This window comes from Eriocheir sinensis, chromosome 36 (assembly GCF_024679095.1).
Source record: "Eriocheir sinensis breed Jianghai 21 chromosome 36, ASM2467909v1, whole genome shotgun sequence".
Lineage (NCBI taxonomy): Eukaryota > Metazoa > Arthropoda > Malacostraca > Decapoda > Varunidae > Eriocheir > Eriocheir sinensis.
In genome coordinates, this window is record NC_066544.1 from 11,233,310 (window position 1) to 11,245,795 (window position 12,486).

Genomic DNA, 12,486 nt, shown 5'->3' on the forward strand with positions numbered 1-12,486 from the left:
CTCCTCCTCCTCCTCCCTCTCCTTCCTTACCTCATTCATCCCCTCTCTCCTCACCTCGGTCATCCCTCCATTCACAATTCCTCCTCTCCTTCTCTTTCTCGTTTCCTCCTCCTTCTTCTCCTTTGGCCTCAATTTGTTAGTGTCTCCCCCGCTTCCTCTTCCCTTTCCTTCTCTTCGTCCCCTCCTCCTCCTCCTCCTCCTCCTCCTCCTCTTCCTCTTCCTCCACCTCATACCTTTCTTTACTATTCCTTCCCTCCCTCTCCCTCCTTCCTCTCTCATCTATCTTATTCCTCCCTTATCTCCTTTCTCTTCCTCCTTCATTCACCTTCTTCCTCTCGTCCTCTCCCTTCCCTTCCATCATCGTCTACCTCTCTTTCCTTCTTCCTCTTCTCTCTCCCTATCCTTCTTTCCCTCCTCCCTTCCTTCCCTCACCGTCTACACCTTTTCCCCCCCCTCTTCTTCTTTCTCTATCTCCATATCCTTCCTTCCCTCCTCCTTTCCCTTCCTTCCCTCACCGTCTATATCTTTCCCCCCTCTTCTTCTTCTCTTTCTCGCCCTCTTTCTCTCTTCTTCCCACCCTCACCCCCGTTTTCTTGTATATTCCCTCCCATCCTTTGCCTCTCACCAGCCTCCTCCATCACCTCTCCTCCTCCCTTCGCTTCTCTTATTCTCCTCCATTCGTCTCCTCCCACGCCGTAGCCTCCTTCAGCTTATCTGTATTCCTTCCTCGCCTCTCCTTCGATGCTCTTATTTCTCCGTTCATCATCTCAGTCTCCTAAATCTCTTCTTCTTCCGACCGTTTTCATTCCCTTGTCGTTTGGCTGTCGGCTGGTTTACTTTTTTTTGCTCTTCTTTCTTTCTTTCTTGTGCATTCTTTCATTCTTTCTTTCTTGTGCATTCTTTCTTTCTCTCTTTCTTGTGCATTCTTTCTTTCTTTCTTTCTTGTGCATACTCTCTTTCTTTCTTTCTTGTGCTTTCTTTCTTTCTTTCTTTCTTGTGCATTCTTTCTTTCTTTCTCTCTTTCTTGTGCATTCTTTCTTTCTTTCTTTCTTTCTTGTGCATTTTTTTTCTTTCTTTCTTTCTTACTTGTGGATTCTTTCTTTTACATCTCTTTTTTTTCTCTCTCATCTGATTTTCACCTTTTCGTTAATTTTTCGTTGCCTTGTTGTTTTGTTTTTCCATTCTTTCATTTTTTTCTTGATTTTTTTCTCTTTTTTCTCATCCTTTGCATTTTCCTATTGTTTTTTTCTTCTCCTACTCTGTTTTGTTTTCATTTCCTTCCTTTGTGTCGTTTTGCTTTTCATTAATTTTCCCTTTTTTTTCCTTTTCTTGTTTTTTTCATCTTGTGTATTTTCTTGTTTTTCTTATCGATCTCTTTTTTCATTAACTTTTTTATCACGTTTTCTTTAGTTTTTCTTTATTAATTTCCTTTCTTTTCTTTCTTTTCTTATCGATCTTTTTTTCCTCATTAGATTTTCATTTTTTCACTAGTAATTTTTTATCACTTTATTTAGTTTTTCCATTCATCTACTTTCTTTCCTCTCTTTTTTTCCCTTTGTAATCTGAATATTCTTATCAATCTCTTTCATTAGATTTTAACCTTTTTTATTTAATTTTTCATAATTTCTTCAGTTTTTCATTCATTCACTTTTTTTATCTCTTTTTTCTTTCTTTTTTCTTTGTTTCCTTTCTTTCTGTCTTTTTTTTCCTCTCTTCTTTATCTTTTTCTGTTTCTTTCTTTCCTTCTTTCTTTTCTTGTTTCTTTCTCTCCTTTTTTCTTTTCTTTCGTTCCTTTCTATCTTTTTTTGTTTTCTCCTCTTTTATTTCTCTTTCTTTCCTTCTTTCTTTCTTTTTTGTTTGTTTGTTTCTTTTTTTGTTTATTTCTTTTCTTGTTTCTTTCTTTCCTTCCTTCTTTCTTTCTTCTTACTATCTTTCCTTCGTTCTTTCTTTCCTTCCTTCCTTCCTTCCTTCTTTCTTTCTTTCTTTCTTTCTTTCTTTCTTTTCTTTCTTCCCTTCCTTTTTCCTTTCTCTCTCTTACATCTTTTACCAATCTCCTATTCACAGTTTCCTCACCCATACCTTTCTTGATATTAATTTTTAACTCTCCATTTTCTCTATTTCTTTCCCTACTTATTCTCCTCTTTTCCTATTCTCTAATTTCTTCTCTCATTCCATCCATTCCTGGACTTTTTTTAAACTTTTTGTACTTTTTCACTTTTTTTTTATTGTTTACGATTCCACTGTCTATCTCATCTTAATTTCCTTTTACTGTTCTTCCCCTCTTCATCCTAACGCACGGAGCTCCCTCTTAGCATGAAAAAATGAAAGGAAATAAAAAGGAAAAGGAAAGCAATAAAAGGGTATATATAAGAGGGAAATACATTCTTTCTTTTGCATATTTTTTCCCCTTCTCATTTGATTTTCACCTTTCGTTAATTTTTCGTTGCCTTGTCATTTTGTATTTTCCTGCTTTCATTTTTTCAATATTCTTTTCTCATTTTTTCTCATCCTTTGCATTTTCCTATTGTTTTTTTTTTTATGGGCGGCCTTGAAGGGGTCTCTTTTATATCTCTTTTTTTTTCTCTCATTTGATTTTCACCTTTCGTTAATTCTTCGTTGCCTTGTCATTTTGTTTTCCTTCTTTCATTTTTTCTTGATTTTTTTCTCATTTTTTCTCATCCTTTGCATTTTCCTGTATTGTTTTTTTTATGGGCGGCCTTGAAGGGATCACAAAACTACCAGTGGAGAGGTCTCTAATAACTCCTACGAAAACCTTGACAAATGTGTGAGCCTACTTGGGCTCCGAAATAATTAAGAATCTGTCCCTGAATGTTTCCTTTAAGCTAAAACGCAACAATAAAACACAAACACAGATTAAGAAACAAAGATAGACGGTGCTTGTGTGTGCTTGATTGGTCCCCTCTTTGACCTTTAAAAACAGCTGATGTGAGAAGCGAAAGGGTCTTTTAATACCGAGCTTTAAAGACTAACGGAAACGAAGGAAGAAAGGCCGAGTTTTTCCGTCCGCTGAAAACTCGTGAGGCAAAACGAAAGAGAGGAAAAAAAATAATAAAACGTGAGGTGTCTAAGGGCGCGCCTCAGCTGGGGGAAGAACATGAGGAAACGTGATCGTACTGAGATGGGAAACTAAGCAGAATTGTGACGACCCCCCCCCCCCCGCCCCCCTCTTAGAAGCATAAATTCAGAACACCTACCGGAGGAAAGAAACAGTGGTCCGTATTTTTAAACGCATCAGGCTCCCATACGACTATTACGACCATTACAACTATTTCCCAAGGCCACAGAGAAGATTAACGGGGTTTTCATGGGTGGTTTTCTCGTTAAGGTGCAGCCATAGACTTCACAATCTCTTGACGGGAAACGGGGCGCGGGGCCGATTCGCAGGGGGCCGATTTTCAAAAAATTAAAATTTAAATATTTTCAAAACCAAAGCAGCTAGCGACCTGAAACTAAAACAGGCACCTCCCTTAGGCATATATGAGTCTCCATGAGCAGCGGTATCAAAAAATTCAAAGTCGTTCCCTAATAAAATCCCGATTAATTGTTTTTTATATAAGTATAACAAAACTTAAAAAGGCTATAAAATCCTCAGATTTTACGCTAGATGCACAAACATCACCAAATGCAGAGATAATCACTTATATTTTCAGAATCAATAGCAATATTTAGCATATCTTATAAGTTTTGAAATAGCTACTTATTTTTACGTAAGTTTTAACATCTAATAAATCACTTAATTTTCACATTAGAAACTTAATACTTGAGGAAAGCATGCAGAAACATCTTAATTTGCAAAATATTCATTTTCAGGACCGCCCGGCTGTCTCCAGCTCTCCGTCCGTCGGCGGGTCCGGCTGGTCGTCGGCCAGCTCCCTGGCAAGCTGGGCCAAGATCACCTCGTCGTCCTCCTTCTCCTTTGTTTCCTAATACGTAAAACTGTGGACTTCACTATCCTACAGTTATCATTCATTTTACGTAAAGATTTCAACCTAAAGTTACGCAAATTTGCCATTTTTGTTACCTTGAATCCTCGACCAAATCACTCTAGAGACACTTATGCACTAAAACTTGAAGATTTCGTCCTGTTTCCACTTAAATTCGGAGTAAGAACGCAGAGTGTGTTTGAGTTGTCGCAGTGAAAGTCGCCATAACAATCGGCCCCTTACGCGAAGCCAGCGCGCCAAGACTGAAGAGATTTCCCGTCAACTAGTTGTGAAGTCTATGGTGCAGCTTAGGCTCATTGTCTCATCAACTCCCCTCCTCATACTGACAGCCTTCTACCTCTTAAATTCCGCCGCCATGTTGCCTCTCTTTCTATCTTTTATCGTTATTTTCACGCTGACTGCTGTTCTGAACTTGCTAACTGCATGCCTCCTCCCCCTCCAGCGGCACCGCTGCACTCAACTTTCTACTCTAGCTCATCCCTATACTGTCCAAACCCCTTATGCAAGAGTTAACCAGCATCTTCACTCTTCCATCCCTTACACTGGTAAAGTCTGGAACAGCCTTCCTTCGTCTGTATTTCCTCCTGCCTATGACTTGACCTCTTTCAAGAAGAGTGTATCAAGACACCTCTCCACCCCAAATTGACCTCTCTTTTGGCCACTCTTTGCTTTTATATGTTGTGGGAGCGGTGAGTAGCGGGCTTTTTTTTCTACCCTCTTTTTGTTGCCCTTGGGCCGTCTCTTTTGTCTTAAAAAAAAAAAAAAAAAAAAAAAAAAAAAAAAGTCGGGTAAAGGTATCACTGGCGTCACAAAACAGTCCATGAAAACCCCTGCAACTTCTACGAGAGTCTTTTCAAACAGGCAAAGTGAGAGACCGATGCATTATACTAATATGTAACAATGTAGTAATATGTAGTAATGTAGTTATATATGTATGTAGTAGAGACTGATATGTAGGCTAATATGTAGTGAGACTTCATCCTGGGTAAATTCCCAATCCCTTCCTCCTTCACCCTACCTACCCTTCCTCCCCTCTGCCCTCCCCTCTCTTCTCCATCCCTCCAACACCCTCACCCTCTATTCTCCTCTCTCTTCCCAATCCCTTCTACCCCGTTTCCCCTTTCCCTTCTCTAATACCCTTACGATACTTGTTGCCCCACGCCTCACCCCTAATTCTTAACCTCGGCTCATACCTCATACCTTGACCACTGCTACCACCTGTGCTTGGGTTATGTCGCGGCTGACGAAACACCCTCACGTGATCACAAGGACGGTCTAGTGGCAACGTAAGCGAGGTAGATTAATCAGTCAGGTAAGGTAAGGTAATGAAAGGTTAAGGTAAGATAAGGTAAGGTAAGGTTTGGTAAGGTAAGGCAGGGTAAAGTAAGATAAGGTTGTGTAAGGTAAGGTAAGGTAAGGTAAAATAAGGTAAGGTAAGGTTTGGTAAGGTAAGGCAGGGTAAAGTAAGATAAGGTTGTGTAAGGTAAGGTAAGGTTAGGTAAGGTAAGATAGGGTAAGGTGAGGTAAGGTTAGGTAAGGTCTGGGGCTGGGTTCGACTCCTTTTTATAAATATGTTTGCACTCCTTCCTGCTTTTCTACTTTTCTTGCTCTTAGGAAACCATTAAGTCAATTCTTGTTAGTTTGTAGTTTGTGTAAGGTATCCACGCTCTTTGAACTGTCACAAGTAAGCTAAGTAAGGACATTATAGAGTTAACCATTATTATTATTATCATTATTATTATTACAAGCATCATCGTCATTATCATTATAGGCCAAGAATGTCAGCCTCTACGGAGCGTTCAAAGGCATATATTCCCAACCGAGTCCCAGAGAGGAAACATCTAGGTATAAAAAGGAAAAAAATAAACAAGTGATAAATAATAGTAAAATAATATCACCAAGAAACTATTCAACCTACTCTTAAAACAAACAAACAAACAACAACTTAACATTCAACACATTATTAAGAGCTATCTGCTGACGCGCGTTATGTGTTGTTTGGTCTGTGTATTCGTACCCTATGTGTGTGTGTGTGTGTGTGTGGGTGTGTGTGTGTGTTGTCTCTTCCTTCCGTGTGCGCCAATGTTAGTCTGCTAGTGGTGGTGTTATATGTGTCCCATTGAGTGTGTGCGTGTGCGTGTTGGAGTGTGTCTACTGTTATGTATGTGTTTTCCGGGAGTTATGTGTGTGTGTGTGTGTGTGTGTGTGTGTGTGTGTGTGTGTTTCGTGTAGCCTTGTCTTCATTTCCTGTTATCTCCACCTCCACTTCCACCGCCGCCTACATCTTCTACTGTCTTCTATCTTCACCAGAACCTAAACCTTCTACATACGTATCCACCTCTCTTTCTACCTCCACCTCCGCCTAAAACGCCATCGATCTATTATTCGTTTGCTACCATCTATCTATCTATCTATATTTTCTATTCTATTCTGTTCTATCTACTCACCAAGCCTCCTGGGGAGGCGGTGGTTGAGTGGTCAGCGTGCAGGCACGGCGTTCAAGAGAACCCGGGTTCGAGTCCCGCCCTCCGCGACGAGCTGACTGTTTTCAGTCATTGCCGAGTGGCCTAAGACTAAACACATGCTGTCCTGATGGCTACCTAACAACCTGGACTCTAGATTCTCTCTAAAAGATGATCGAAGATAAGCTATGGGGGCCAGCATGAGCCAAGCAAGATGGCGCTACTATAAACAGTTCCTTGCCCCATAACGGGCTGGGGCCGACCATAGCCCCACCACTATTCTTCCAATTATCGTTGTTATTGTTGTTGTTTTCTGGAGTGTTCTCAGTCGTGGCGAGTCCTTAAAAGTATAGTATCCAAAAATTGCATCTTGTGTGTGTGTGTGTGAATGGTGATAAGGTTTCTTTCCCTCCTCTCACCACTATCGCGAAGGTTATTTCCAGACACACACACACACACACACACACACACACACACATACCATTTCCCTTCACTTTTTCTCTTCTTATTCTCCTCCACAACTCGGCCATGTTGATTGACCTTGTGAACTGCACTAAACGTTGTATTCTTGGACTGATATGTTTTTTTTCTTTCTCCTTCCTCCTCCTCCATCTCCTTTTAGTTCTCCTCTCTTCTTTCTAATGTATATCCCTCTGTCTACATTCTACCTCTTATTTTGTTTAGTATTTCCCGTCCTTTTAGTCATTCTCCTCCTTTTCCTCCTCCTCTTCTTTTTATCTTAGTCTTCTGCGTCTCTTTTCTCTTCTTTATGGCTGCGTTTATTGTGCTCTTTGCTTCCCTTATACATTTCTTTACGCCCCTTCTCTCGTTCTCTTTCCTCCTTTCGAAGAACTATTAATTGAAGCTTGGTGACAAGAGACAGTAAAAGATGAGAAACAGGAGGGGAGCTAGATGAAGGCGGGGGAGGAGGATGAGGAGGAGTGTAATGATGAGGAGAAGGAGGAGGAGAATGATAAGAAAGATGAAGGCTGGGGAGGAGGATGAGTAGGAGGAGGAGTGGAATGATGAGGAGAAGGAGGAGGAGAATGATTAGAAAGATGGAGGCTGGGGAGGAGGATGAGTAGGAAGAGGAGTGGAATGATGAGGAGAAGGAGGAGGAGAATGATTAGAAAGATGGAGGCTGGGGAGGAGGATGAGTAGGAAGAGGAGTGGAATGATGAGGAGAAGGAGGAGGAGAATGATTAGAAAGATGGAGGCTGGGGAGGAGGATGAGTAGGGGTAGGAGTGGAATGATGAGGAGAAGGAGGATAAGAATGACAAGCAAGATGTAGGCGGGCGAGGAGGATGAGTAGGAGGATGATGAGTGGAATGATGAGGAGAAGGAGGATAAGAATGACTAGCAAGATGTAGGCGGGCGAGGAGGATGAGTAGGAAGAGGAGTGGAATGATGAGGAGAAGGAGGAGGAGAATGATTAGAAAGATGGAGGCTGGGGAGGAGGATGAGTAGGAAGAGGAGTGGAATGATGAGTGGACTGATGAGGAGAAGGAGGAGGAGAATGATTAGAAAGATGGAGGCTGGGGAGGAGGATGAGTAGGAAGAGGAGTGGAATGATGAGGAGAAGGAGGAGGAGAATGACTAACTATATGGAGGCTGGGGAGGAGGATGAGTAGGAGGAGGAGGAGTGGAATGATGAGGAAAAGGAGGATAAGAATGACTAGCAAGATGTAGGCGGGCGAGGAGGATGAGTAGGAGGAGGAGGAGTGGAATGATGAGGAAAAGGAGGAGGAGAATGACTAGCAAGATGGAGGCGGGCGAGGAGGATGAGTAGGAAGAGGAGTGGAATGATGAGGAGAAGGAGGATAAGAATGACTAGACAGATAAGAAGGCTATAGATAAATATACAAACAAATACATTCACATATACTAAAACAAACTAACTTTTAAAACACATCCTTCACCTTCTCCACCTGTATAGTGGGGCTGATATGTGAAAAAGATGTTCACATCTGGCAGGAAGCATGAAAATTGGTATATAAGGGTTTTAGGGTATGCCAAGTCTGATTAGATCTGGTGCCAATTGATTGGAGCAACGGAACCTGCTCAAATATGCAAATTAATGCGGCCATTGCCGAAATATCTATTTTCTGCCATATCTCGGCGAATACTACAGATAATCGCACAAATGAGGTGTCTATACCCATGTTTTGATGGTCACAGATCACTATAAAACTATTGTTTGGATGATTGAATGTGTATGTGCTATGCTAATATGAAAATTAGTGTCACCATTAATGAAAATCTATTTCCTACTCATTAAATATGGTACTATGTCTCAAAATATTGCTAGTGTAAATGCCAGTTGAGATAATATGTGTAAGGTATGGACCGTTATTGATGTAGCATAAACTTTTTATTTCACAAACAATGCAACGCAAATCAAACCACTGTCATATGAATATACGATCCTCAATGTCCATTCAACATGTTCAATGTCTAATACACTGTCCGCCACATGCACACAACTGTGTACAGGGCAAGTTTGATTTATAACACTTGCACCTGCCCGTGCAGTTACTTTTGCAGGCACATTTGACAAGTTCGCGACAAGAGGGGTTATGACATTTGCGACCAGTGATTGACCCCACACACATGGCTTGGAATGCTGCACGTTTAGCATGTTGCATCAAGTGGTGACGTACGCTGGTAGAGCAGTACAACGAATCGCTCCAACGTGACCAAATCAGCATCACAACTGAACAGTGATTTGAAGACGTCCGATGTTCCAGTCTTTTTGCCTATTCCACAAAATGCTGACACTGTGTCACAACCTGAGATAGCGTAGAAACAGCAACCCTTGACAAGACTCATCGTCCAGCTCATCTGCAATGCTGTGTGCAGCTATGTACCGGAAGTGTTTCCCATGACCAAATGCGACCCACAACCATAGTCCTTAAGGATGTTGACCTTGTTGATATGCATGAGATGCATACCATCTGTTTCATCTTGTGTACATGGGGTTAGTCCATGTACATCCATGTGCAGGTTGTGGGGACAAGTTTACCCTCTGGTAGGTGGCATGATGCTAACTCACTCGCGAGGAATTTGAATAGCCCTGTTTTGTTGGAGTCACCCGGAGGAACGTTTTCCAGTTCTGCGGTAGTCGTGTGCTGGCAGCAACTCTGAGAGGTTCACCCGTACCACGTAGTTCTCGAGTACACGACTTCAAGTCCTTGTAAACATCCCATACTACATCCAACCGGATCACAGACTGTAGCTTCGTTAAGATGTAGGGAGGAAGATCAATTCACCAAATGTTCGGACGACTTTATTGGACTGTTTGGGATCCAAAATGTACATTAAAGCTGCTCCATCAATAATTGTAACATCAACCTCAGGTGCATCGACTGGTCGTGGTGCCAATGCCTCAAGACAGTCCATCAGATCGGCTTTGCTCGCATGGCGCATCGTGTTGTTCTCAGCGAGTGATGGTGGCCACGGATGGTTCTCGTGTTCGAAGAACGAGTCAAGGTCTCCATCTCGAGACTGGCATGAGATGTACAACCTTGAGAAGAGCTGAACATCGCTCTTCATGGCAGCAGCTTTGCTGCTCTTTTGTGAAGTCTTCATTTTGCCCGATTTGAACAGTGTCAAGTTGTTCTTCTGAATGGGGTCATAGAATGGTTTGGAAGATCCAGATATTCTCTCGTCTCTGAACGCTTCATATTGTGTTTTTCCGAGTTGTTCTGCTGCTTGCATGTTATTCACCACTGTCTCAGACATTATAAGTTTTGTGTCCAATGCATCCAAGTCACTACTGTCATCCAAGAAAGGGTTTCCTACCATCCAACGTTTCAGAGCCGACTGGTGATACCAGGTTGACGGTCCTGTGATGGTGAAATATATCGGACAAAATGAAAGCCATACAACGTTTTAGAGGCATGTTCTTGTCAGTAATGTATGCTGCTAAATGATATCTGTAACCAGAATAAGATGACAGATCTAGAAGCAACTGCAGCTACGTCATAGAAACAGTCGGAAATCGATACAAAGTGGAAAAAGACCCCCTTCACCAAAAAGCTCAAATTTGAGCAGGTTACTTTGATCCAATCAAATGGCACCAGATCTAGTCGGAATCAGCATACATTTAAACCTTAATATAGCAATTTTCATGCTTCCTGCCAGATGCGAACATCTTTCTTGATATTTGTCACATATCAGCCCCACTAGTATGTCTTTTTTTTTTTTTTAACTATCAGCGGCGGCGTAGATGATGAAGGTGAAGGAGATGGATGCTGCTTAACTACCCTCAGAAAAAAAAATATACATTGACAAACAGTTTAAGTAGACTAGATATATATAACCAGCCATTACTACATAACTACTTAGCTTTTTTTTTTACTGCAAGGGAAGAAGCTCAAGGTCAAAGATAATGAGAGAGGAAAAAAGGAAGCCTATAGAAGGGAGTATACGTAGATAAGTGGCCAAAAGAGAGATCAATTTCGGGAGGAGAGGTCAGTCAGTCAGCCAGTTAGTCAGCCACCCAGTTAGTCAGTCAGTCAGCCAGTTAGTCAGTCAGTCAGCCAGTTAGTCAGTCACCCAGTTAGTCAGTCAGTCAGCCAGTTAGTCAGTCAGTCACCCAGTTAGTCAGTCAGTCAGCCAGTTAGTCAGTCAGTCAGCCAGTTAGTCAGTCACCCAGTTAGTCAGTCAGTCAGCCAGTTAGTCAGTCAGTCAGGCATTCACTACATAACTACATAGATGATCATAAACACGCAACAACATGACAACATAACTGATTAGGACTACACATAACCAATCGTAAAAGAAATATATATCAGGAGCGGAAAGTTAACGATAAAAAAAGTTATAAAAAAAAAAGTTAAAAATATACATGGGCAAAAAGGTTAATGTAAGTCTTTTTTGTTGATTTTTTTTTTTTGGGTTTAATTGCTCTTGAGTTGTCTCCTGAGGCAAAAAGTTAGTCATAAAAAATAGATCTTAAAGTAAAGCCCCCCCCCCCCAAAAAAAAAAAAAAAGTGAAAAAATATATGGGCAGAATGTTAACGTAACCACGTGACCATCCATTACAACACAACTACATAATTAACAATGACCATACAATTACGCTAACTATAACGTACCTAATCATTACTAGATATACACAATAACCAATCAACACAACACAAAGCAACAAGGGGGAAGAAGTTAGCGAAAAAAATGTCTAAAAAAATAATAATAAAAAATAAATAAACCAAGAAAATAAAAATAAGGAAAATGAAAGAAAAAAAGATCTTTCTCTCCGCGGTGAAAGGAAGTAAACACGCTCTAGAGGCGAGGGAAAGAGGAAAGCGGTGAGTCTTGTTTTGTTATCTGTTGTTCACTACGGGGGAAGGATGCGAGAGTGGCGGGGGCGAGGGGGGGGGGATATTGGAGATAGAGGAGGAGAGGAGGAGGAGGAGGAGGAGAGGAGGAGGAGAATCGTTGGAAGGATAAGAAACACTAAAAGGATGAGAAATGGAGAAGGAGAACTAGATGGAGGAGGAGGAGATGGAGGAGAATCGTTGGAAGGATAAGAAACACTAAAAGGATGAGAAATGGAGAAGGAGGAAGGGTTGGAGGAGCAGCAACAGCAGGAGGAGGAGGAGGAGGAGGAATAGATGAAGAAGAAGGACGAGGAAGAGAGGGAGGAGGAGGACGAGATGAAACTGATGGAGAAGCAGGACAAAACAGAATCAGAGGAGGAGGAGGAGGCGAAGGGGGCGGTGAGCGGGGGGCGGGAACACAACACAACACAAGGCAGGGCAGTAGTAGCGTCGAGGTGTCCAGCAATCATCCAGCGAGTGGGAGACGCCCGCGAGCTGTGTCCAGGAGATTGAGGAAGCCATTTAGGAGCCAAAACAAAAGCTTTGCTCTGTACGTGCCGGGAGGGAGGGAGGGAGAGGGAGAGAGAGAGAGAGAGAGAGAGAGAGAGAGAGAGAGAGAGAGAGAGAGAGAGAGAGAGAGAGAGTTCATTATTATTTTTATTATTATTATTATTATCATCATCATTATTATCATCATCATCATTATTCTCCTCCTTAATTTCTTCATCTTGTTTTTC

General features: G+C 41.7%; 1 protein-coding gene across 1 annotated transcript in view; it reads right to left on the reverse strand.

The window, feature by feature from the left end:
- LOC127007798 (uncharacterized) overlaps window positions 1–12,486 on the reverse strand; it is a 38,047-nt gene that overhangs the window by 11,769 nt on the left and 13,792 nt on the right. The window lies entirely within an intron of this gene.